This window comes from Marmota flaviventris, chromosome 6 (genome assembly GCF_047511675.1).
Source record: "Marmota flaviventris isolate mMarFla1 chromosome 6, mMarFla1.hap1, whole genome shotgun sequence".
Taxonomy (NCBI): Eukaryota; Metazoa; Chordata; class Mammalia; order Rodentia; family Sciuridae; genus Marmota; species Marmota flaviventris.
The window spans coordinates 120,421,442-120,446,619 of record NC_092503.1 but is presented as its reverse complement, the minus strand read 5'-3'; the positions used below and the strand labels follow the sequence as shown (position 1 = coordinate 120,446,619).

At 35.7% G+C, this 25,178-nt stretch overlaps 1 pseudogene; it reads left to right on the top strand.

Annotated features, from left to right (window-relative positions):
• Window positions 1-15,681: 15,681 nt before the first annotated feature.
• Window positions 15,682-16,107, top strand: LOC114099270 (large ribosomal subunit protein uL23 pseudogene; annotated as a pseudogene).
• Window positions 16,108-25,178: the final 9,071 nt, after the last annotated feature.

Below are 25,178 nucleotides of genomic sequence, written 5' to 3'. Positions count from 1 at the left end.
ATGATATATAAATTTAAAACACAACAATTATTGGGTTGTATATGTCTGAGATTAATTCATTAACAGATGAATTAAATTCCTATTCACAAAGTTTATGAACCTTGATAGCATTAAGTATCTAGAAATAAGAAAATTCTTCTTCTAATCTGTTTTCCTACAGGGGAGGTTATGTTTTCTCTATCAAATGATATGTATTTAGTGTTATATTTTATAATTTTAAAAATAAACAACCATAAAATTAAATACAGTAAACTGTTTGGTCTTTTATCCCAGTGAATAAAATCAATTAAATCTTGTTCTACGTAAAAATAGAGAAACTCAATAAGAAAAAAAAAAAAAGCCTTCCCAAAATGTACATAGTAAAATAAATAAGAGATTATATGACAAAAAAATGTACGATTTCACCTATAAATCCCCCCATATTCATCAATTTGTCACAAAATGGCAAGATTTTCCTTTTTTCCAAAAGACTGAATAATATTCTACTATATGTAAGTACCACACTTTTCATAATCCATTCACTTGTTGATGGACACTTCAATTGTTTACAACACTTCTGCTGGAAGTGTTTTCTATAGCTGTTGTGCCATTTAACATTCCTACCAACAGTGTAAAACAGTTTTGATTTCTCCATAACCATGCTAATACTTTTTAAACATAACCACACTAGATATAAAATGATATCAAATTATAGACTTGAACATATTTCTCTGCTAATTAATGATGTTGAGCATCTTTTTATATACCTTTTGGTCATTTGTATTGTTTTTCTTAGCTCATTGAGGCTGCTATGACAAATACCATCAAACGGATTGCTTACACAACAAAAATTGATTTCTCACAGTTTGAGAGTCTAGGAAGTCAAATTTTAAGGCTCTCACACATTTCATGTCTGGTAAGGGACCACAGTCTTCTCATTGTGGCTTCACTCAATAGAAAAGTTGAGTGAGCTTTCTAGGATTATCAGGGCACTAATCCTGTGCATGAGGACTCCACCCTCATGACCTAAGCACTTCTTAAAGGTCCCACCTCCTAATACCATCATACTGGGGGTAGGATTTAACATGAATTTTGGGAAGGATACAAATATTCAATCTTAACGTCTTCTATATGTTCAAGTCTGTTGCCTATGCTTAAATCATGATTTTGTTTGGTTAGTGGTGGTTGTTCTATTTTGGTTTTGTTTTGTTTGGGTTTTTTTTGTTTTATTTTTTTAATTTCTTTTCTGCTCCTAAGTTCTAAGAATTCCTTATATAGTTAGAAAATTGACTCCTTATCACATATAAGTTTTTTACAATTCTGAATGTTTCCTTTTCATTTTATTTATAAGTTCTGGAGGTCTGCAGTGGGATATAATGCCTAAGGCCAAAAAAATGGTATTAGGCACATTAAAATTTGTTCAGACTTGTTTTGTGGCTTAATATATGACCTATCTTGGATGCAATTTTTGTGTGTTATGAAAATTTAGAACTAATAAATGAGTACAGTAAAGTTTCAGGATACAAATCAAAACACAAAAATAAATAGCATTTCTATATACTGACAGCATATTATTTGAAAAAGAAATCAAGAAAGCAATATCATTTACAGTGGCTACAAAAAAAATAAAATAAAGTACTTAGGAATACATTTGACCAAAGAAATGAGAGATCTTAACATTGGAAACCACAAAATATTGATGAGAGACATTGAAAAATACACAAATGGGACTGGGGTTGTGGCTCAGTGGCAGAGCACTTGCCCAGCACGTGCAAGGTGCAAGGCCCTGGGTTTGATCCTCAGCACCACATAAAAATAGATAAATAAAATAAAGATATTGTGTTCATCTACAACTAAAATACTATTTTTAAAAAAATACAAAAATAAATGGAAAGATATTCCATGTTAATGGATTTCAAGAATCAATATTATTAAAAGGTCCATACTACTCAAAGCAACCTAGAGACTCAGTGCCATCTGTATCCAATTCCAATTCATTTCTCACAGAAATAGGAAGACATCCTAAAATTCTTATAGAATTACACACATGCACACACACACACACAAAAAAAAAAAAAAAAAAAAAAACCTTTCTAGCCATAGCAATCTTAAGCAAAAAAGAACAAAGCTAGAAGTATCACATTGACTTCAAACTGCATTACAAAACTACTGTAATTGGAACAGCATACTATTGGCATAAAAACAAACATATCTAACAAAGAAACAGAATAGAGATCCCCAAAATGAACTCATTCATTCATGACCAGTTGATTTTCAACAAAGTTGCCAAGGGAAGAGGGACAGTCTTTTCAATAAAGAGTCTTAGGAAAATAGAATAGCTGCATGCAGAAGAATGAAACTAAACCCTTATCGCACCCATATATAAAAATCAATGAAGAATGGATTAAAGACTTAAACATAAAACTTGGAATTTTAAAAATACTAAAGGGAAATATAAGGGTACTTAATGCTGCTCCACTCAATGATTTTTTGGATTTGATCCAGAAACCTCAGGCAACAAAAACAAAAATAATTAAAGAGATTACATCAAAGTAAAAAGCTTCTTTATAGTAAAGGAAAAATTAACAAAGTACAGAGTCAACCTATGGAATAGGAGGAAGTGTTTGCCCTGGGTTCATTCCCCATTATGAAGAAAGAGAAAGAAGAAAGGAAGGGAGGGAGGGAGGGAAAAGTGCTGGAGAGGATGTGGAGATAAGGGAACCCAATGCATACTATTGGTGGGAATATAAACTGATACAGCCCTAATGGAAAACTATATGAAGAGTCTTCAAAAACTAAAAATAGAGCTATAATATGGTCCAACAATCTCATTTCTAGGTATATAATCCTAAGAACTTGAAATCAGATGTTGAAGATATTTCTGTGCTCCCATGTTTATTGCAGCATTATTTATGATAACCATAAATAATTGTAGAATCAGCCTAAGTGTCCATCTGTAGATGAATAGATAAAGAAAATGTGATACACATACACACACACACACACACACAAACACACACAATGGAATATTCTTCAGCCTTAGAAGGAACCTCTGTCATTTTAAACAGCACAGATGAACCTGAAGGACATCATTGTAAGTGAAATAAGACAGGCATTTCTAAGTGAAATAAGACAAATACTGCATGTTTTCTTTTATATGTGGAATCTGAAACAACCAAACTTATAGATGCAGAGAGCAGAATAGTAATTATCAGAGGAATGAGTTAAGGTGAATAGGGAGATCTTGGCCAAATGATACAAAATTGCAGATAGCACAGAAGAGGAAATTATAAGTATTTAAAGTAATGGATATGTTAATTAGCTTGGTCCAGTCACTCCACCTGCATACATTTATCACAACATCACTATGTACTTCATCATTATATGCAATTATATTTTGTCAAAATAATGAAATAAAATTATTTTTTTATAAAACATAGGAGAGAATCAGAATAAACCTTCAAATAACTTCTTGAGATATAGTTGAGGTGAGACATGTACCAAAAGCAGAAATGGAGGATGTAGAATGAAAATTGGATGTTTTCTGAGCCTGTGTCTATTCACCAGCTGTGCTGATCCACCCTCCTTTCACTGACTCCCACCCCAGTGTAGAGGTCTCATCTATATTGTTGCCAAATAGAAAAGTAGGGTTAGGGGACAGAGCTATTCTCACATTTATCCCTAATCATGCATAAATAAGTAAACATATACATAAATTCTTTATATATATATATATATATATATATATATATATATATATATACACACATAAGTAACTTAAAAATGTACTTTTGAAAAAATATAAGACCGGGCTGGGGATGTGGCTCAAGTGGTAGCGCGCTTGCCTGGCATGCGTGCAGCCCGGGTTCGATCCTCAGCACCACATACAGGGATGTTGTGTCCGACGAAAACTAAAAAAAAATAAAATAAAAAAAATATATATAAGACCTCAAGAGAACTGAGAATATTTTTGTAGATATTGGAAGAGTAAAAATGAGGTGCATATAGAAAAGGGCAATGAGGAGGAAACGTTTCTGTGATTATAGCAGATGTTAGGGAGCCAAAGCAGAACCTGGGAGAAAGTTGAACATTTTGCTCTGCGACAAACACGTGGTTCATGGGACATAGCATATGTGAGTCATAAATGAACAAGAAGATACAGAGAATTAACTAAAATGGAGCTTTGGGCTAGAATTACTAGCTTTGTCAGAGGTAGAAGCTATGTCTCAGCAGCAGCATTGAATAGAGACACCAAATAATGGGAAAATTTGGGGGCTAAGTGACAAATTCCCACAGGATATTCTAGGAAAACTCTGGACAGGAGTCCCTAACTGAGCACATGGCTGATGCCAGCCTCTCCTCACTGGGTGGACTCTAGCATCTGGGAAATGAGGAAATGAGAGGCGGATCTCCAGAGGATCTGGAACAGGTAATTCTATGAGATATCAGGCTCCAGCTCTGAATGGACAGTGGATATATGAGAAGTGGGGAACAGTATAAATAATCTCCTGAAAACCTAAAGAACCAGTCCAGATCTTCTGAGAGTGATCATTAAATTATGACAATTGGGTGTTATATGAGACATGATTCTGTGAATTAACCCTCTTGGTCACTAGTCAGTTCATCCTTCCATTTTCTAGAGGGAATAAGTTACCTTTTTCTATATAAGAGGAGAAGTTGTTGTTGGAGTCACATAGGAAGTCATGTTAAGCAGTAATTTGGTGAAAAGAGAGTTTTGTGAATGGAAGGTACTATCCTTCTTTCATATATTTTCTATATCTAAATTCATGTAGTAAGAAAAATATTTTTATTATCTATTTTTCATGTCTTCTGCTTCAGAGTGTTGACAACACTCACCATTCAGTGACTTTAACTGAGGATCTAGCCCATTTATGTGTACATACATATGCAGTCTAGTTTGGATAGTCAACTCACAAGAAGCTTATTGAGTGCTGTCTATGTGCAAAGGATTTTTCTAATTCTGGGGACGCAAAGATAAATATGATTTAGGTCTTACTTCCAAAGAAACAAGAAGATAGTATAGTAAATATAGGCATAGTATAGTAAATATAGACATTAAATACAGATATATTTACTATACTTAGTAAATATAGACAGTATACTAAATATAGTCATTCTATAGTAAATATAGACATAGAATCTATAATAATGTGACAGATCTATAATCAAGACATCTATGAAAAATACAAATTGTTTTAATTAACTTTCAAGACAAAACAAAATGGTTAAAATTAATTATACATCTATATTTATAGTAAGAACTATTTATAAAGATATAAATTCCAGGGGAGGTGATATTCAGAATGTGGGGGATGATTTATGTTTCTGGTTGATTAGAGACTAGCTGGAGAGCAGAAACAGGAATGAAAAACCTATAAGAGGTGGAAGGTGAGGAGGTAGTGAATAGTGAGGAATCTGATTGACTGGATTTAAAATTCCTCCTTAAATAATGCTGGGAGATCTGATTGGATGTTCAGAGTTAGAGTACATTAGGAAAAGCACTGAAAATGTGTCCAAGAAGTTGCATCTTTCAGAAAGATTGGAATAGAAGCAGAAAAAAAAAATATTTTCACAATTCAGTTTTGAAGGATTAGACACAGAGATCAATATGGCGACCACAAGAATGTCTGGGAGGATTGCCATGTTCCTTTGGGCTCTCAAATGTGCTTTAGAAACTTGTATTCCACAAATGAGGGAGGAATGGAGGTCTTTTAGAAGGAATGTAATTTCTTTCCTTTGGGAGGTAGCACCCAAGGGGATCAATCCTTCTATCAGTCTCTATTTTATTTCTTTTCTTCTGGGTGAGATATTTTGGTGAAAAAAAAGAGGAAGAGATTTACTGGGAATCCCCATTGCTCCTCAGATGATTTTTTTTTTTCTATAACCAATGGGTATGGAGAGTGAGGTAGCATCACTTATCTCTAGCAGATACATCTGACCAGCCAGGCTTTTGTAAAGATTTGGAGAGAAGTTAGAATAGAAGAGAATGACTAAGTTAATTGCTGATTTAAAAAAATGGCTGGAAACTTCCATAGCAAAATAAATTAGGAGGTTTGTGAGAAAAGAGCATTTGCAGAGTAATGAAAAATGTGGAGTGAAGGCTTTGAGGAGCTGGGCATTTAGAGTGCTGGAGACCTGGTACCTGGGTTTTCACACTTGAGTGGGAAGTCCTGGCTCATTAAAAGGACAAATAAAAAGCTTGCTAGCTCCCTCTTATTCCTCTTGGAATACAGATGGGGACTCTGAAAGAGCTCTGGTATCCCAACTCTGACTGCCATGGGTTTATGCTAAGACAAGTGAAGGTAACATCAAATAATGAATTTCCTTTTGTTTTTTTAACAGACACTGAGTTGTACACTTCCAAATAACTTATTTAATTCTGTTCATAGCCCTGTAGTGGGTGTAGGTATCGTACATTTCAGCCATCTTCTGCATCCCTGGCACACTAAAAAACACTGCTCGCTCAGTGGTACTGAGTATTCAGTGGTACTCAAAAAATATTGACTATGAGGCTATGTTCAGGAAATGAAATATTTCATATTTTAACACTATATATTAAAACAACGCACAGGTAGAAGACCATATAAAATACAAATGTAAGCTCAACTCTTATAATACCAACATCCATGGAAACACCAGCCAGGTTCAGAACAGCCTAAACAAAGGCAGAAGCCCACACAGTCTCCTCCTATCCATGCTTCTGTCCCTTCCCACCAAGATAACTCAGTGCCCAGACCTTAATAGCAATCACTTCCCTTTTTCCCAGGATACCTTCCCTGCCTAATCTTTACTCTAACCCTGCTTAGTAATGTTACATATGTTGAATCATACATAGTGTTTCCTTTTATGATTAATTGTTTTCAGTTGAGCCTTCAGGAAAGGATGGGTGTGTCAATCAATCCTGCTGGATCTGTTTGCATATCTCATATCCTATACACAATTAAATCTAGTAGAATTGTGTATCTATGCATAAAAATCAATACAATAAAATTTCTATAAGACAATATTAGAGAGTATATTCATGATCCTGAAATAGAGAAAGATTTTTTAAAACAGAATCCAAAATTCATTAAAAAATTAATCAGCACAATATAACATATTTAAACAGGTACAGTAAAAATTATTGCACATGCCAGTGAGTGTCATGGAATGTATTACAAAGTTTCTGATGAGGACCAAAAATGAGCCTATCACACAGATGCCACGAACATCTCACTAGCTGGGCTCTGATATTTTGGGCTAGGAAAAACAGAAATAAAAATGACAAATTACCACACCCTCGGATTCTTTGAAAGTCACAGAAGGGGAAAGAGCAGGCAAATTTGGGAAAGAGCAGCACATACATTGATGAATATTTATTGAAATTGAAGGAGAGGAAGGAGTGAGGACTAAACTGGGTTGGTAGGTCTGGTATACAGTTCCAGTTCCTGTCTTTTTGGTCACTAATCTGTTCCTTCTTGTATTTTAAGTCATATTTTATCTCTTTAGAATAAATTGACATCAACTTAGAATAAGTTGGGCTTCACAAAGTGACAGACATCCATCATCTTCTTCAGGAAGCAAGTACAAAGGAGAGGAGAGACCGTGGCATGATAAGTTATTTCTCTAATCACCACTTTCAAAGTCAATCTTAGTCTTCTCCTGAAGCAATATTTTCAAATTTGAAAATATTCAATTCAGCAAATCTTCACCAATCACATGTGAATGCCAAGCATTATATTAATAGCCTTAAGGACTATAGAAGCATGGGGTATAACAGATGGAATTCACAGAGCAAATGCTTACCAAACACCAACTGTGTTCTAAAAAGCATGCCAGAGGCAGAGAATACAGCATGAATAGACCTCATAATATCAATACCCACCAGGAAGTAAAGGAATACACACAGGGCACAAACTCTGTACATCAGAGATTTTATATTCTTTGTGTACTAATCTCTCCTCAGTTTCTAGAAAAAATAGCTGGTTCATAAAATAGAATGTTAATAGTTGTTGACTTAATGAATAATGCATTAAATAAATATATAGACACTTAAAAATTATAACAATGGTAATATAACTCAGTGGTAGAGTGCTTGCCTAGCATACACCAGAGCCTGGGTTCAATCCTCAGCATTATACATACACACAAATTACAATAAAAATACAAATGGAATCATTTAAAAGTAACAAAATTTAAGAAAAGGAGAGAAAGAATATATTCATGTAGCTTGAAGTTTTAGAGAAAACTTGAAAATGTTGCTCATTTATTTGAGGAAGTGAGACTTGAAGCAGAAAAGAGGAAGACATTATTCAAAGGCAGAGCAGAAGGAAAGGAACCAGCAGGAACCACATGAGCAAGAGCAGTTCAGGAGGGATGGTGAGGTGGCTTAGTCTAAGATGCCCAAATTGATGGATGTGAACATACAGACTGCAGAATGGTTTTGGACAGGGAAGACGTGCAGGGAGGGCCTGCTGTGTTACAGGCTGAGAATCTGGCAGGGCAATGACTTCTGTAGGAAGGTTGTGAACCAAAATCTGCAAACAAAAAACAGCAAAATCAACTCTTTTGTGACCTTTAGCAGTTTTCATGTGACCACTTTGTGAGAAATTGTTATAAAAGGAGCAAGCCTGGCCCATGTACCCCTCTCTCTCTCTTTCTGCTTCTTGGCTTGAGACATGGTTTCCCAACATTGCCATCAACCACCTGCTAACTGTTATGGGGACTTGGCAAGAACTGAGGCAGTGTAGGCACCATGCCTTTGATTCTCCAAAAATGTGAGCTAGATAAACCTGCTTTTTCCCTTAAGTAGCCTGTGTCAGGCATTTCATTATAATAACGAAAAGCTGACTAGTACTGGTACAGGTGTCACATAGGTATAGGAAGAGCATCAAGACTGAAGGTGGGGGTTATTGTGATTTACTGGTAAGTCTGGTAGTATTGAAAGCCTTGTACCCTTTCAAATTCATGCAAAGTACCATTATTGGACGAGTTGATTTAATCCTTAATCCTCAGCTTATTTCTCTATCCTAGGCCCAGACTGAAGCAGGTCAGTTTTCTGAACAAAGGCACTTTATGAACATCTCTGTGATTTTTCCATTTCCTTTCTACAAAGGTGAAGTCATTCAATCATTTCCAGAAAATAACAGTGTTATAATAACCCCAGCATGAAAAAAATAACCTCAGCATGTCTGGTTTTAAGCCTGTGAGAACATGGTGTAGATGGTTTAAGAGTTATGCAGTGAGAAGAAGAGCTAATATCTGGAGTTTGTAGGAAGGAACAGGATATGGCTATGTGAGTGCCGAAACTCCTCTTCATTTTCAAGCATGATTTGGATGGGTGTGGAGTACTAGAATCAGTTTGTTCCTTTTCAGGCATAGTTGGAAAACCCCTATCCAGAATTAAATGGAAGGCAAATTGTTATGATGCTAGTATATCATTTCTTGTAGAAAATTAAATCTTGGTGGTGAGAAGACTTAAAGAAAAGAGAGATTGATTGAGGATCATCTCCCACCTGCTGGCTACCAGAAGGAAGTGCAGAGCCAATGATGAAAAGTAAAATCAATAGTTGCAGGTCCTGGGTTAGACATTTTCCAATTATCTCATTATTCTTTATAACAACTCTTCATATAACATTCTATACCATTTTTGGAAGTGATAATAAGAACATGAAAATCATATCCTGAGGTCAAAAAGAAAAACACGTTTATTTTTTCTCTTTGGAGAATATAAACTTATTTTCAAATGTATTAATACAACAATTATACAAAGCATTCTTTAAGATGATGACATTACAAGTATGAATGGAATCTGTATATCTCATTTCCTAGCAGTTCAGAGCCAATATAAACTTACTATACTACAATGCAACAAGTACTGTAATAAAAGTGTTTAAAAGGCAACATAAGAGCACAAATTGGTGGGGCAATAAATTTCCAAAGGTTGACAAAATTGTTTAAAGGTTTTACAATCCCATAAGAATATTAAAAATTAAAATTTGAGTTCTCTGTGTATGTTAGAGATAGTATCATTCATCAAAAGGGAAAATGTTTCAGGTTGATTAAGGGAACAAAAGGGGCAAAGAAGAGATAATGAAATTATATTACAGGAGCATCAAAGGATAAATGATGCACCCAAGGAGAGGAGTCCTGCCTTCTTTGAGGAATGGGAGGAAATGTACAGACTAGAACCACCCACAAAGGCAAATGAGATAAGATGGAAAATCAACCAGGATATCATTTGGGTAATTCCAGTGTAATCATAAGGCTAGGAAGTGATGATAGAGTGGAGGGTTTGGATTTACTGATCACTAGTATTCTCATAATTGTACCAGAAAATATCTCTTGAGGAAATGGGAAAGACTGATCCTTTTAGAAGAAATATGCCTTCTCTTTTTTCAGAGACAGCACATGCGGGTTCAATCCTCAAATCCAGAAACTGTCTCATTGGTTTCATTTCAGGCTAATTCCTATTTGGGAAGGCATTCCAGCTCTTTGCACTGATGCATTTTGATAAATAAAAGCTTTCTGGAAATCCCCATTTCTTCATCAACATTTCTGTTCAACCAATAAGGGTGGAGAGTGGAGCAGCATCACTTGTTTCCTGCAGACATATTTGCCACGATGGTCTGATCCCAGGACTTGAGGAGAAAGGGTATAAGGAGCAGGACAGCTGTTGGCAATGAAGCTTTATGGAAAGAAATAAGATATAACAGACAGAGAGCCAAGAAGTCACATTTTGAGGTTGCAAAGCTGAGTGAAGAATAAGGATCCAAGTATTTGATGTTAGCCGGGGGATATTTTTTATGCGTCTGTGGGAAGTCCCTGGTCAGCTTTAAAAGAGAAGGAAATGACTCTGATGCTATAATTCTGGTGCTGGATTCTCCCTGCTAGTGATGCATTAGTACCTGTGATGCACGAGATGGAAACTGAAAAAATCCATGATTACACCTGCTGATTGTCACAGGACAATTTGAGGGAAAGCCATATTACTATTCACTGATTATTTTGCTCTGGCAAAGCAACACCTCCAGGAGCAATTAATTGTGATAATAATAGACTTGCATTTTTATCACCTGCCGGTCTACAGCACCTATGATAATTATTAGCACTCAATAAATATTTGTCAAATTAATTAATAAGTGTGTAGTACACTAAGAATTAATAACCTTAATAAATCCAAGAGATTTTTAAGATTTAAACCCAGTTCTGCCTAAGTGCTAAGACCAGGAATTTCAAATATTTATTTATCTGGGATCATCAGAGTATCTGAATAAAAGTTTAGTGGGCCTTCATTCTATGAATTCCAAACACTCAATGCAATATTTCCTCTTCCAATACCCCTCCAAGAAAAAAAAATCTGATCAGAGTTACACCAGAGCTCAACTAGTGAAACAGTTATATAATGAAATTCAAAGAACCCTATGTTCATGGTCATAAGATCAGAAGTTTGCCCTAATCCATACCTTGGTCAAGTATTTACTCTTTTGATCAACTATTTTTTCATCACCAAAATGGAGGTGTTGAAAACACCTATGTTAATACTTGGCTGTTTCCTGGAACATGATAAATATTAATCAGCATTAATTTTTATTTTACTAAAATGGGCCACATGCCCATCAACAGACTAACGGATAAAGAAAAAGTGAGATATACACACACACACACACATACACACACACATACATATAATATATATACATATACATTAGCTAAACTAAACTAAGCTAAACTCTATTTTGTGTTTAATAATGAACACACATGATGAATCAAATAATGGTTTTTGCTGACAAATGCATGGAAATGGAGAACATCAGGGTAAGTGAAATAAACCAGAGCCAGAAAGTCAAATGTTTTTTAATAAGAAATGGGGAGAAAGCATGGGTGGGGGAGGTCCCATGGAAATAAAAAAGAAATTAGTGGAGTAAAGGAAGGAGATTGAGGCGGGGGGGGGGGGGGAGGGAAGAGAGACAGGAAATGGAACCCTGGAGTGAATCTGACCAAACTTTCCTATTTTATATATGAATAAGCCACAGTGAATTTCACCATTGTGTATATCCATAAGCACTAATTTTAAAAAAAACTAAATAGAAGAAGTTTCAAGAGAGGAAAAGGCACAGGGGAAGGAGGGAGGAGGAAAGGGAAAGGGGAAGTACTGGGGACTGAATTGGAGAAATTTTAGTTCATGTTTCTATAATTTTGTCAAAATAAACTTTAATATTATATATAACTACAATGCTATAATAAAAACACAGAAAGTGGAACAGAATGGTTTGAAAAACTCATTTCACCAAAAATATAAATAAAAACATTTAATTATCCCAGAGAAAACTAATTTCTCAATATGTCTAAACAATATTAACTTTAAAAAATTGCCCAGTAGTGGATTCTTTTCCAAGTATATATTGGAAGCAAGGCAAAGCCATTATTTGTTGAAGTTATTCTAGGCATAACTAAGTCACTGGAATTCAGGAGCTTGCCAATACACTGTTAGTGCTCTTAGTCACTTAATATAGAATTATGGAATGGAAACCTTGGTATCCACAGGGAGTCTTGGATTCTACTCTTTGGATAGAAAGTATAATTTCTAGAAATTAGACTATAAATTTTGTAGTTTAGTTTTCATCACTGTATATTCACTAACTTCCCCCCCCCTCATGCCCTGATTAATGACCATGTATGTGGCATTATTAGTCAGCCCCCTGATAGCACCAGGCAAACACTGTATTTGGGGTAAAATTGGGAGTTCATAACCAACTTGAATCTAATGCATGAAATATGATATGTCAAGAGCTTTGTAATGTTTTGAACAACCAATAAAAAAAAATACACATAAGCAAAAAAAAAAAAAAAAAGAAAGCCTGGCATGGTGCCTGTGCCCCTAATTACAGGTGGACAACTTTGAAATAATCTAGACTTGCCAGTTCCCAGGTAAGGGCAGAAAAGTAGAAATCCTTGTTTTACATATGAATCAGGAGTTGGGAAAGTGGGTCATTCCTTATGCAGACAGGAACAATTCTACATAGGATTTATTGAAGTTTTCTATAGATCTCTCAAGAATAAAGGAATACCTGTGAAGGAAGGCAAAAGGAGACCAAGTGATCTTCCGTCTTCAACACTGGGAAGAAAACGTTAGTAGCCAAGTGATAAAGTTCTATTTCATAACTTATGTCTTGCTCCAGGATAAAATATTCATATACATTCTATGTAACCAGGAATTAGTGATGACTTCTTAGAGAATTTATCATGTACAATAGTTGTCAATAAACTGCTCTCTCTCAGTGAGACTACTGGATATTTGAGTTTTTTGTTATATAAAATCCAAGGCCAGAAAAAATACAGTGAGTCACATTTTTTTTTAATGAAAATAATCACACAACTTTTTTGTCAGGTCAATGAAGAAAATTGGAAGTCTTCATTATGAGACAATCACTGAGGTCACTTTAATGCATATTTCAGTCTTTTTTTCTAAAATATACATCTCTGGCTTTTACAAAAGTGAACTTATATAAGATTTTTTAAATCTTGCACAGGTTACTTAACACTGTATTTTAAATAATTCCCCCATCCCTATTATGCTTCTATAAATATTCATTTTTAATAAATAGTTAACCCTCCATCTCAGTGGGATACAACCAACCATTGATCAGAAATATTCAGAAAAATTTGCACCTGTCCTAAATATGTATACTTTTCTCCCTCATTATTTTCCCTAAATAGTATAATGTAACATCTGTATATATAGCATTTACACTGAATTATATCTAACCTAAAGATGATTTAAACTATAGAGGAGGGTATGTGTAGCTGATATGAAAATACTGTGCCATTTTCTAAAAGGGACTTGGGCAGTGGATTTGGTATACACAGAGGGTCTTGGAACCAATTCCCTAGGGACAACTGCATTCAGAAAGAATATATTATTATTTTTATTTTATAATTTATTGCTATATTGGAGACATTTTACATCATTTAAACTTGTTATTTTGAATGCTTGAAGATGTCCATGCAATTGTAGCAAATGATACAATGAGATCTTATGTACCCTGTACCCAACATCCCCAAATGACAACACTGCACTGTAAAATCACAACCAGGATATTAACATTGACATCGTCAAGATACAGAACATTACTGCAAGATTTATGTTGCCCTTTTATAGCCATGGTTACTTCTCTCCCCACACTTGCTCCAACACTTGCCTAAACCTGTGGAAACCACTGTTCTTTATTTCTGTAGTGTTTGCATTCGTGAATATCATGTAAGGAAGTAGACTTTTGGCATGAAAGTGTGAGGAGCACCACTGGCCACTTCTTGACATTATCCTGAAGGCAAACAGCAAATAGTGAAGCCTCTATTCAAGAATATCTACGAAAACTTAGTAAGAAAATCAGGCTCTATGGTATCGAAGCCAAGTCTTCTCACTCCCTCTCAGCTCAGCAAGACAGACTCTGCTCTAGACTGCTGCAGCCTTGAGCACAAGGTTCCCTCTGCCCCCAGCTTCAAGCCATGGAACCTTATTATTAGGAGGAGCAGGCCTTCACAGTTTCTCATTGTGCCCCAGCTACCTGCCAGCCCTTTGCTGAGGCTAAGTGCATTGGAGAAGTCAGAGTTCCCCTCTTCTGCCGAACCCTCACTTGAGGAATGAAGGGTCTACCTTGGGTGTGGCATGCTAAGGATTCTGGGGGCCTACAACTCTTTCCTCCTTTTGTAAGGTGGTGGCTCCACCCCAGGATAGGCAGGCTGAGTGAACTACAGGCTGGTGGCCATCCTCTCAGCCAAATGCTCAACTACTAGAGTCAGGTGGTCACTTAGAGAAGCTTACCATTGTCCCAATGCCCAGTGCCTAAACTTTGACTTAGAGATTTTGCTTGGTCAGGAACTGCAGGCTCTGAAATAGATAACCTCTGATATATTCCCAAAGGAAGTGACTTCATTTGTAATAGAGCTTGGAGAAATCTGAACCTAAAGGCACTCTCAAGAGCAAGAGAAGTTGAGGTGAAAGCCAGCTGGAAGGAGATTAAGGTATCTTATGAGGATACACCCTGGACTTTATAGGTTGGCTAGTTATAGGCTAGTCCCTCCTGGACTCAGGACAATTAGTAAACACCTCAGAAAAATTAGTTCATAGGCGTCACAATTTTATTGGATTAGTTTATGGAAGAATTTCTGCCCCAGGGCACTGTTGAAAACATGGCAGACAGTGAAGTTTACCAGACAGGCATGGTAAATGAAGAGCAGAAGAGAGTCCTACCAGTACCACGCCCATTCCAGGGTCACTGTGGGCATCGCCAAAGCCAGGCCTCCATGAAGAGCAACTCGGAGGTTCAGCAATGTGGGGTGAGAGGAAGAAAATAAATATCAATGAAATAATCCAGCCACCAAAATATACTCCACGGTCATGTATATCTAAAAAGAACAAATAATTTTTAAAAAAAGAAACAACCCAGCCAATCCTTACACAAATAAACAAGCAAATAACAAGCAAGGGAAGGAGGCTCAGTACCCAGAATGCTATATTTCCTAAAATGTTCAGGTTTAGCAAAACTGATGAGACATTCAAAGAATCAGGAAAGTATGAGCAATACACCCCAAAACAAGAACAAACAAAAACTGCCTGTGATAACAACCAGATGATGGATTTAATATAAAAAAGCTTCAAAGTGCTCATTATAAATATGCTTACAGGCCTTTTTCACCAAGATGGCACCAAAAGCTTAGAAGGAAGCTCCTGCCCCTCCCAAAGCTGAAGCCAAACCAAAAGCTTTGAAGGTCAAGAAGGCAGTGTTGAGGGATATCTACAGCCACAAAAAGAAGATCTGCATATCACCTACCTTCTGCTGACCCAAGACATTGCAGCTCCAGAGGCAGCCCATATATCCTCAGAAGAGCACCCCCAGGAGAAACAAGTTTGACCACTGTGCCATCATCAAGTTCCCCCCCTTCTGCTGAGTCAGCCGTGAAGAAGATTGCAAACACCAGCTCAAACAAGCTGTCAAGAAGCTCTATGACATTGATATAGCCAAGGTTAACATCCTGATCAGGCCTGATGGAGAGAAAAAAGCATACCTTCAACTGTCTCCTGATTATGATGCTTTGGATGTTGCCAACAAAATTGGGATAATCTAATCAGAATTCAACTATCTGATTCTAAATATACCCTTTTTTCCAACATAAAAAATATGTTCACAGACCTAAAAAAGAGAATGATAAGGAGTAAAGGAAGGTCTGCATCAAAAAGAAAATATCAATAAAGATATGAAAGGTATGAAACAGAGCTAAGTGGAAATTCTGGAGTTGAAAGGGCCAATTGTCAAAATAAAAATTCACTAAGGGGATTCAACAGTAGGTTTGAAGTGGCAGAAAAAGGAATTATTGAACTCAATAAGAGACCATGCAAGTCAAAAATGGGAAAAAAAGGATGAAGAAAAGTGAATGGAGACTTAGAAAAAATATGGAACACTATTAAATGCACCCATACATGTAATGCGAGTGCATGAAGGAGAGGAGATGGAGAAAGCAAAAACTGATTTAAAAAATAACAATGAAAACCTTCTTAAAGTTATTGAAAAAAATATCCTACAAACTGTGAAAGTTAGCAACACCAAAATGATGTCATTTTCTCTAACTCTAATGAAAAGGAACTGGAAGCCATGAGGGGCACTCCTGCACTGGGTTTATACACAAAATAATCAGAAAGTTTTTGCCAAACTACAGCTTGCTACAGGAGTCACACAAAGACAGCTGTGCACTCATTTTCACAAAAGCATTCACCTGACAACTATCTTCACTAATAAACTGACATCAATTTCTACAGTAAGCCCCTGTAACCAACATTCTGTTTGCTTCAAAATAATTTATGTGCACTTCTCTCTTTTATGTTTGAAGGCTTCCCCTTTCCCAGAGAGCAATCGCTTGCCATTCCAAAATAGACTTTGTTTTGCATAATCTGTCTCAGAGTTGCTATTTAATATTAACAGAATCCAGAAAGCTCAAGGAACTCCAAATAGAATAAATTAACAGAGACACACAGGCATATTGTAGTGAAAACACTAAAAGTCACTGACAGGGAGAAAATCTTGGAAGCAGGGGGTGGAGCGGGAAATATGACTCATGGCTTACAAGAAAACTCCTGGAAAATCAATAGCTGATTTTGGCAGAAACAAAGAAAGCCATAAGTCAGTTGAATACGTAATCAAAGTGCTCAAAGAAAATAACTGTCAACAAAGAATGCTATAGCCACAAAGTTAGTGTTTAAGAATGAAGGCAAAATCAAGATTTCTCCAGATGAACCAATATTGAAAGAATTTGTCACTAGACCTACAAGATATACTTTTTTCTTACAAGAAAGTGCCTCAGGTAAAAGAAAGAAACTTGAGACAATAATTTGAATTCAGAGAGTTCTACAAAAGTACCTGTGCAATTATAAAAGACACTATGAATACATATTTCCCTGATTATTCCCATAACTGGTTTTAAAATAACATACACATAATGTAGGAGGATATCTATAATGTAGGGAAATATATGTGTAATATATTTGCCAATTATAGCACAACAGTTAATATACATATATGTGTGTGTTTGTGTGTGTATGTGTGTATGTGTGTATGTGTGTATGTGTGTGCATGAAAAGCACTAGAGCAACCACTATCTATTAAATCACTAATGAAATTTAAATGCTGTTAGGAACTATTCACTCAATGTAAAGATGTAATAAAAGCAAAATAGAGGAACAAAAAGACATGAGACATAGAAAGCAAAAAGTAAAATGTAAAATGTATATTGACTCACAATGCACTAATTCTATAAAAATATCTAATTCACTTAGATATGAGGTTAAATTGTTTTATACCTTTATTTCTATCTATTTATTTTTATGTGATGCTGAGGATCAAACCCAGTGCCTCACACATTCCAGGCAAGTGCTTTGCCACTGAGCCACAACCCCAGCCCCGAGGTTAAATTTTAAAAGTGTAAAAATCCTCCATAAAATCATTCCACCATACATATCTGATATAAACTAAAAATACTGTGAAGCTTCCAATATCAGTGACTTCATCAAGCTGGATTGCAAAAACTATACTAGATTGTAACCCAGGAATGTGTTGATTTTAAAAATCAACAAAAAATGTTCTGTAATGGTACAAATTCAAAGAGATATTTTGCTGTCACTAGGTATAGTCCTTAATTTATCAGCTGACTTATCATCAAAAATTGTATTCATCATATCCAAACATGCTGGAAAGATAACTTTTTCAGCAGTTGTGTGAGCCATTTTTTTTCCACATGTTGCACAACTAAATATGATGACAGTAAGGTTTCTCACTAACGCAGTAGAGCTACAAAGAAATTGTGTTGATAACTTTCTGAGTTTTTTTTTCTCTTGAATAAAAATACTCAAGAGGTTTATAAATAAGTTTTACATTATGAGTTTCTAAGTGCCTCTTTAATTTTGAAGGTTTTAAGCTCTCATTTGCAATAATATTATTACAAACAACAGATGAGGCCTATATTTCAAAAGGTTTTTCACATTAGACAAAACTATATTTTAAATAATCTTCACTATAACTCCTTGTGCTCATTTTTTTGCTTTTGAAATGTGTCTCAAATGAGGTCAAAGTTGGAAGACTATTGTCAATATTTATATATTTTTACAGAATTAGTGACAGAGGAAAGCAGTTGGGGACATGGCACCCAGAAAGCAGAGAGAGAGAGAGAGAGAGAGAGAGAGAGAGAGAGAGAGCGAGCGAGCTCTCCTCATCACAGACAAATATAAACCCCAAAGCCACACCCCCAGTGACCCTCCTTCTCCAGTCACACCTGACCTATCTACAGTTAATCCCTATGAGTGGATTGATGTACTGAGTAGGTACTCTGATTATTTCACCTCTAAACTTCATTGTATTGTCAATATTTACACTTCCAGATCTAGAACATATTTCTGTATATTTCATTTCATTATTCCTCTTTCTATTAATAAAGAAATGATCCATTTAACATTTAGTCTACTTAGATTTAAATGTCATAATTGCCACTAACTTAAAAAAAATTCATTTTTTCAGAAGGCTTTATATAGACCCTTTGCCTAAATAATGTCCATTTCTAGGATCCCCAACACTTTTTAATATGTCAACAGACATATTCAATATGTTAAATATATTTCACATATATTTAATATATTTATGTTGACATATTAAATATATTTATGTTGAAATAGTGCCTCACTAAGTTAGCTAAGGGCCTCACTAAATTGCTGAGGCTGGCTTTGAACTTGTGAGCCTCCTGCATCAACCTCCCAAGCCACTGAGATTACAAACATGCCCCACCATGCCTGCCACTCCTCCCAGCTGAGTACATCTTTTTTTGAAAGATGTTATCTTGATTATATATTTTTTCTTATTTTTTGCTCATTTAGAACATGAGTTCCTTCATTTCAGGCCCTGCATTCCACAAGTCTGTGACTCCCACAGTATCTCGAAAAGGTCTTATCTCTAAAAGTGTTTCTTGTGTTTTTAAGGAAATTGTGTTGAATTTGACACAGTGGGGAGTATTCTATGACTCTTGTGTGCTGTTGTTGTTGTTGATTTTCATATTATACCATCTCTATTAAATTTAATTATTCCTGTTCTTGTTTTTATTCAGCTTTTTTTTTTTCACTTTTTTCAACATTTTTTCACTGTTGTGACCAGAAGAACTGACAAGCACAATTTTGAGAAAGAAAAGTTTATTTGGGGACTCATGGTTTCAGAAGTCAGATGGCTTCCATTCCTCAGGTCCTGAGATGAGTCAGAACATCACAGCAGAAGAGTGTGACAGAGGAAAGCAGTTGGGGACATGGCATCTAGAAAGCAGAGAGAGAGAGAGAGCCCTCCTCATCACAGACAAATATAAACCCCAAAGCCACACCCTCAGTGACCCTCTTTCTCCAGTCACACCTTACCTACCTACAGATAATCCCTATCAATGGTATTGATGCACTGATTAGATACTCTGATCAATTCACCTCTTAACTTCCTTATAGTGTCTCACATAAACTTTTGGGGGACACCTCATATCTAAACCATAACATTCACTCACAGTTTTTAATCAATGGCTGAATTCTTCCATATCATGGTCCCTTTCCTCTACTTATCTCCCTTTGATTTTTATGTCTCCCACACACAACTTTCTCCCCCGCAAGAGCTTCCACATATGAGAGAAAACATAGAAAACTCTTGACCTGATTTTTCCTTATTTTGCTTAATATAATGATCTCTAGTTCCATCCATTTTCCTGTGAATGACATAATTTCACTTTTCTTTATGGCTGAATAAAATTCCTGTGTGTGTGTGTGTGTATGTAATATCATATTTTTTAAAATTTATCCATTGATAGACACCTAAGCTGGTTTCATAGTTTGTCTATTGTGAATTGTGCTGCTATAAACACAGATATGCACACATCACTGTAGTAAGATGACTTTAATTCTTTAGGATAAATAGCAAGGGGAGATATACCTGGGTAATGGTGGTTTCATTCCTAGTCTTTTGAGAAAACTCCATACTGATTTCCACAGTGGTTGTCTTAATGTGTAATCCCACCAACAGTGAAAAAGAGTTTCTTTTTCTCCATGTCCTCTCCAGCATTTATTATTGTACGCATACTTGATGATTGCCATTCTGACTGGTGTGAGATGAAATTCCAGTGTAGTTTCGATTTGCATCTCCCTAGTTGCTAATGAAACTAAACATTTTTTCATACATTTGTTGGCCATTTATATTTCTGTTTTGAGAAGTATCTGTTAAACCCCTTTGCCTATCTATTAATCAGGTTATTTGATTTTTTTGATGTATTTTTTTAGTTTTTTATACATTCTAAATATTAATCTTCTGTCAGAAGAGTAGCTAGCAAAGATTTTCTCCCTTTCCATAGGTCCTCTCTTCATATTCAGAATTTAAAAAAACAGAAGCTCTTTAATTTGATGCCATCCCATTTAACTCTTGGCATTATTTACTGAAATTTAGGAATCCTATTGAGAAAGTCATTGCCTGTGCCTCTACGCTGGAGTATTGACCCTACATTTTCTTCTAGGAGTTGCATAGTTTATTGTCTAATTCCTAGGTGTTTGATCCTTTTAAAAAAAAAAACATTTATTTATTTTTTAGTTGTAGTTGCACACAATACCTTTATTTATATGTGGTGCCAAGAATCAAACCCAGGGCCTCACACATGCTAAGCAAGCACTCCACCACTCAGCCCCAACTACAGCCCTGGTCTTTGATCCATTTTGAGTTTAATTTTGTGCAGGATATTATTTTTATTCTATTTATGGATAATCACTTTTCCCAGAACCATTTGTTAAAGAGGCTGTCTTTTCTTTAAAGTATGTAAAACTTTTAGAAGAAAACATACCTGCTTAATTTTTAATAACTTTTTTATTTGTTCTAATTAGTTATACAAGACAAGAGAATGCACTTTGATACATCATACATAGATGTAACATAATTTCTCATTCTTATGGTTGTACATGATATAGCATCCCATGGGTTGTATAGTTATGTATGTACATAGGGTAATAATGTATGATTCATTCTACTATCCTTCCTACCCCCATACTCCCTCCCTTCCCTTCACTTTCCTCTACCTAATCGAAAGTAACTCTGTTCTTCTCTAGCCACACACCCCACCACCACTTATTGTGAATTAGCATCCACAATTCAGAGAAAACATTCATCCCTTGTTTTAGGTGGATTAGCTTATTTCACTTAGCATGATATTCTCTATCTCCATCCATTTACCAGCAAATGCCATAATTTTTAATCAGTAAAGCTGAAAATAATACAATATATCTTATTAGGAAATGGATAAATAAACCATTATACACTTTTACAATGGAATACTGCTTAAAATAAAAAAGAAAAAGCTACAGATTGTTACTGCTTTGTTAATCTTCATGTTAAGGGAAAGAAGCCAGACTCTGAAGCTAGATTCTAAATCCCATATGCTGCATTATTCTGTTAATATGGCATTTTACAAAAGGAAACTATTAGGCTGAGGAGAGAAGATGACCACAAAGGGGGATATTTTAGAGTTATGAAAGTGTTTTATATCTTGATGGTGGTAGTGATTATATGACTATATATGTTTGACAAAACTCAGAGAAATATGAAATAAAAAGGCTAAAGTTTGCCATAATCCAAAAGTACCAATACTCAAATCACCAAAAAACATAAATAGAAGTAACTTGGAATGAAAAATATTGGAAACCTCTAAACTAAAATCCAATAAAATATAGCTAAAAGAAATTTTAAAATAAAATATAAATATCTAGTGAATTTTGAAGGTCACTATTTTTCAAAAGGCCAATTTTCTAAAAGTTATTGAGTAGGATTCTTCTTCCTCCTCCTTTATTATTCCCTCTCCTTCTCTTTTTTTCTCTTCTCCCTCTCATATTTGCTCTGAAGAAATTTTTGACCTAATGATAAAATTTATATCGATATAAAAAGGACCTAGAATAGCCAAAGGGAGTTACAAAAAAGAAGACCATGAAGGAGTTAAACCATCTGATTTTTTTTTTTTTTTTTTTTTTTTTTTGCAGGGGGCGGTGGAGAGTACTCAGAATTGAACTCAGGGGCACTTTGCCCAAGGGCACTGGAATCACTGAGCCACATCCCCAGTCCTATTTTGTATTTATTTAGAGACAGGGTCTCATTGAGTTGCTTAGCACCTCACTTTTGCTGAGGCTGGCTTTGAACTCACGATTCTCCTACCTCATCCTCCAGAGTTACAGGCCTGCACCACCATGCCAGGCTAAACTATCTGATTTTTAAGACTTACAATATAGCTATGATATCAAGAGAGACAATACCAAAGTATTGTCATCAAGATGGAACAGAACAGGGAGTCTGGAAACAGTGTTACTCAGATACTGCCAATTGATGTCAATATAGCTGCCATGGCAATTTAATAGGGAAAATGATAATCATTTCAATATGTAGTGCTTCGTAAATTACTATCTGTACAGAAAAAAAAAGAACTTTGATTCCTAATTTACATACACAAAAGTTAACTTAAAATAATCCTGAACTTAATAGCTAAAACTATGAAAAATGAAGAAGAAAACAGAATATCAATGAACTTTTTTTAGCTTTATTTTATTTATTTATTTTTATGTAGTCTGAGGATTGAACCAAGTGCCTTACACATGCCAGGCAAATGCTCTATCACTGAGCCACAACCCCAGCCCCTCAATGGCTTTGTGAAGGTCAATAATTTTAAGCATACAGTCCTTAACCATAAAGATAACTTTTTAAAAGATTGATAAACTAGACTTTGTAAAAATCAAAAACTTCTTTTTAAAAGACACAATTGTAAAAATATTCTAAATGCAAGTTGTACACTAGAGAAAATATTCACAAATCATATGTCTGACAAACCATGACCCAGAATTTGTCAAGGATTCAAACATTTTAGTAGTAAGTAGACAAAGAATCTAATACCCAGAAAGGGTAAAAGATTTCATAAAAAAACTTTATCCAAATTGCCAATATATATGAAAAATGTTCAACATCTTTAGTCATTAGGGGAAAAAATTAAAACCAATCAGTTTTAGTATGAGTAAAATTAAAAAGCCTAACTACATTAAGCTGGCAGGTATGTTAATAGCAACACCTGAGATAAATCAATTTAAAAGAGGAGAAGATAATTTGGCTCTTAGTTTGGATGTCTGTCCATGTCACTTGGCCCTGTTGCTTTGGGCCTATTGTGGCAGAGTACATCATGGGAGGAATGCATGACAGAGAAAGCTGTTCATCTCATGGTGGCTAGGAAGCAAAGGTTGAGGAGGAGAGGGGCTGAGGTTCTAATATCACCTTCAGAAACCTCCAATGACCCAACTACCTCCCACTAGGCCCTACCTGCTAAGCGTCTCATCGCCTCTCAATAGCACGAAGCCTTCAACACTGGTGTCTTGGGGAAACATTCAAGATTCAAACTATAGCAGAAAGGATTGGAGCAAATAGAATCCTCATATATTATTGGTGGGGGTATAAAATGATTTCATCATGTTACAGAACTTTTTGGCAGTTACAGATAAAAATAAACACAGCTTTTCCCCATGATTCATCTGTTTACTCCAAAGATCCTAAAAGTAATGAAAATATATCTTCCAAGCAGACTAATACAAAATAATTCATAGACTCATGAAAAAAAAAACTTAACTGAAGTGTCCATTAATAGAAGAAAGGATAAGCAAATTTTGGTATATTCATACAATGGAATTCTACTCAGAAATAAGAAGAAACAAATCACTTATAGAAGCAAAAATTAGATAAAAAATAGATGCAGAATGTCAAGGTAAGGGCAAGGCTCAGGCCTGGGAACCAAAGTTCAAGGATCTGGCAATTTAAAGAAGGTGCAAGGCATAGTGGGACTAATGGTCATCCTTTATTTGGAGGCAGCCATAGCCATTAACCAACACCCCCACCCCTGAGCCATTTTCATAGGCTCTTTTTGTATACAGTTCAAACAAAGAAGGCACACTGCCAACAGGTTACATAGATGGGGCACATGGTTACAAGCAAATGTTTATGATCTTGAATATATAGTTGGATCAAAGTATTTCTGACCTTGGCTAACCATAACATAGCTGGTTTCTAGCCTTGGTTACACACTAAACACATAACATTAAACATAACAGAGTCTGCTGGAAGTCTCAGTGAGGGAGCCTAACTATAGCCATTTTGGGCCTGCCCCAATAAGGCATCCATCCATGTGTCTCCAAATGGGCCACTGAAGTTGGGGCCGAAAGCTCTAAATCTGAAAGACAGTCAGAAGTCAACAACATCATCAGTATAATGAATATATGTACAGTGGATGGCTGAGTCCACTGGGCCAAGTCATTGGCCACCAAATCATAGCACATAGTTGGGCTATGCAAATAACCTTGTGGGAACACTTGAAATATCCACTTCTGGCCTTCTCATCTGAAGACAAACTGCTCTCAGCTCTCTGGAGCTGGAGCAATAGAAAAGAAAGCATTAGCCAAGTCCAGCCCATAATGGTAAGTGTCCAATTGCAATATCCATTGGTCCATGAGATCATGCACTGAGGGAACTGCTGCATACAGAGAAGGCACCACCAATTCAGTTCTTGATAATCTAGTCATTCTATCAGCCACACTGGTGTGTGGGGGTTGTGTGTTGGCTGTATTATGCCTA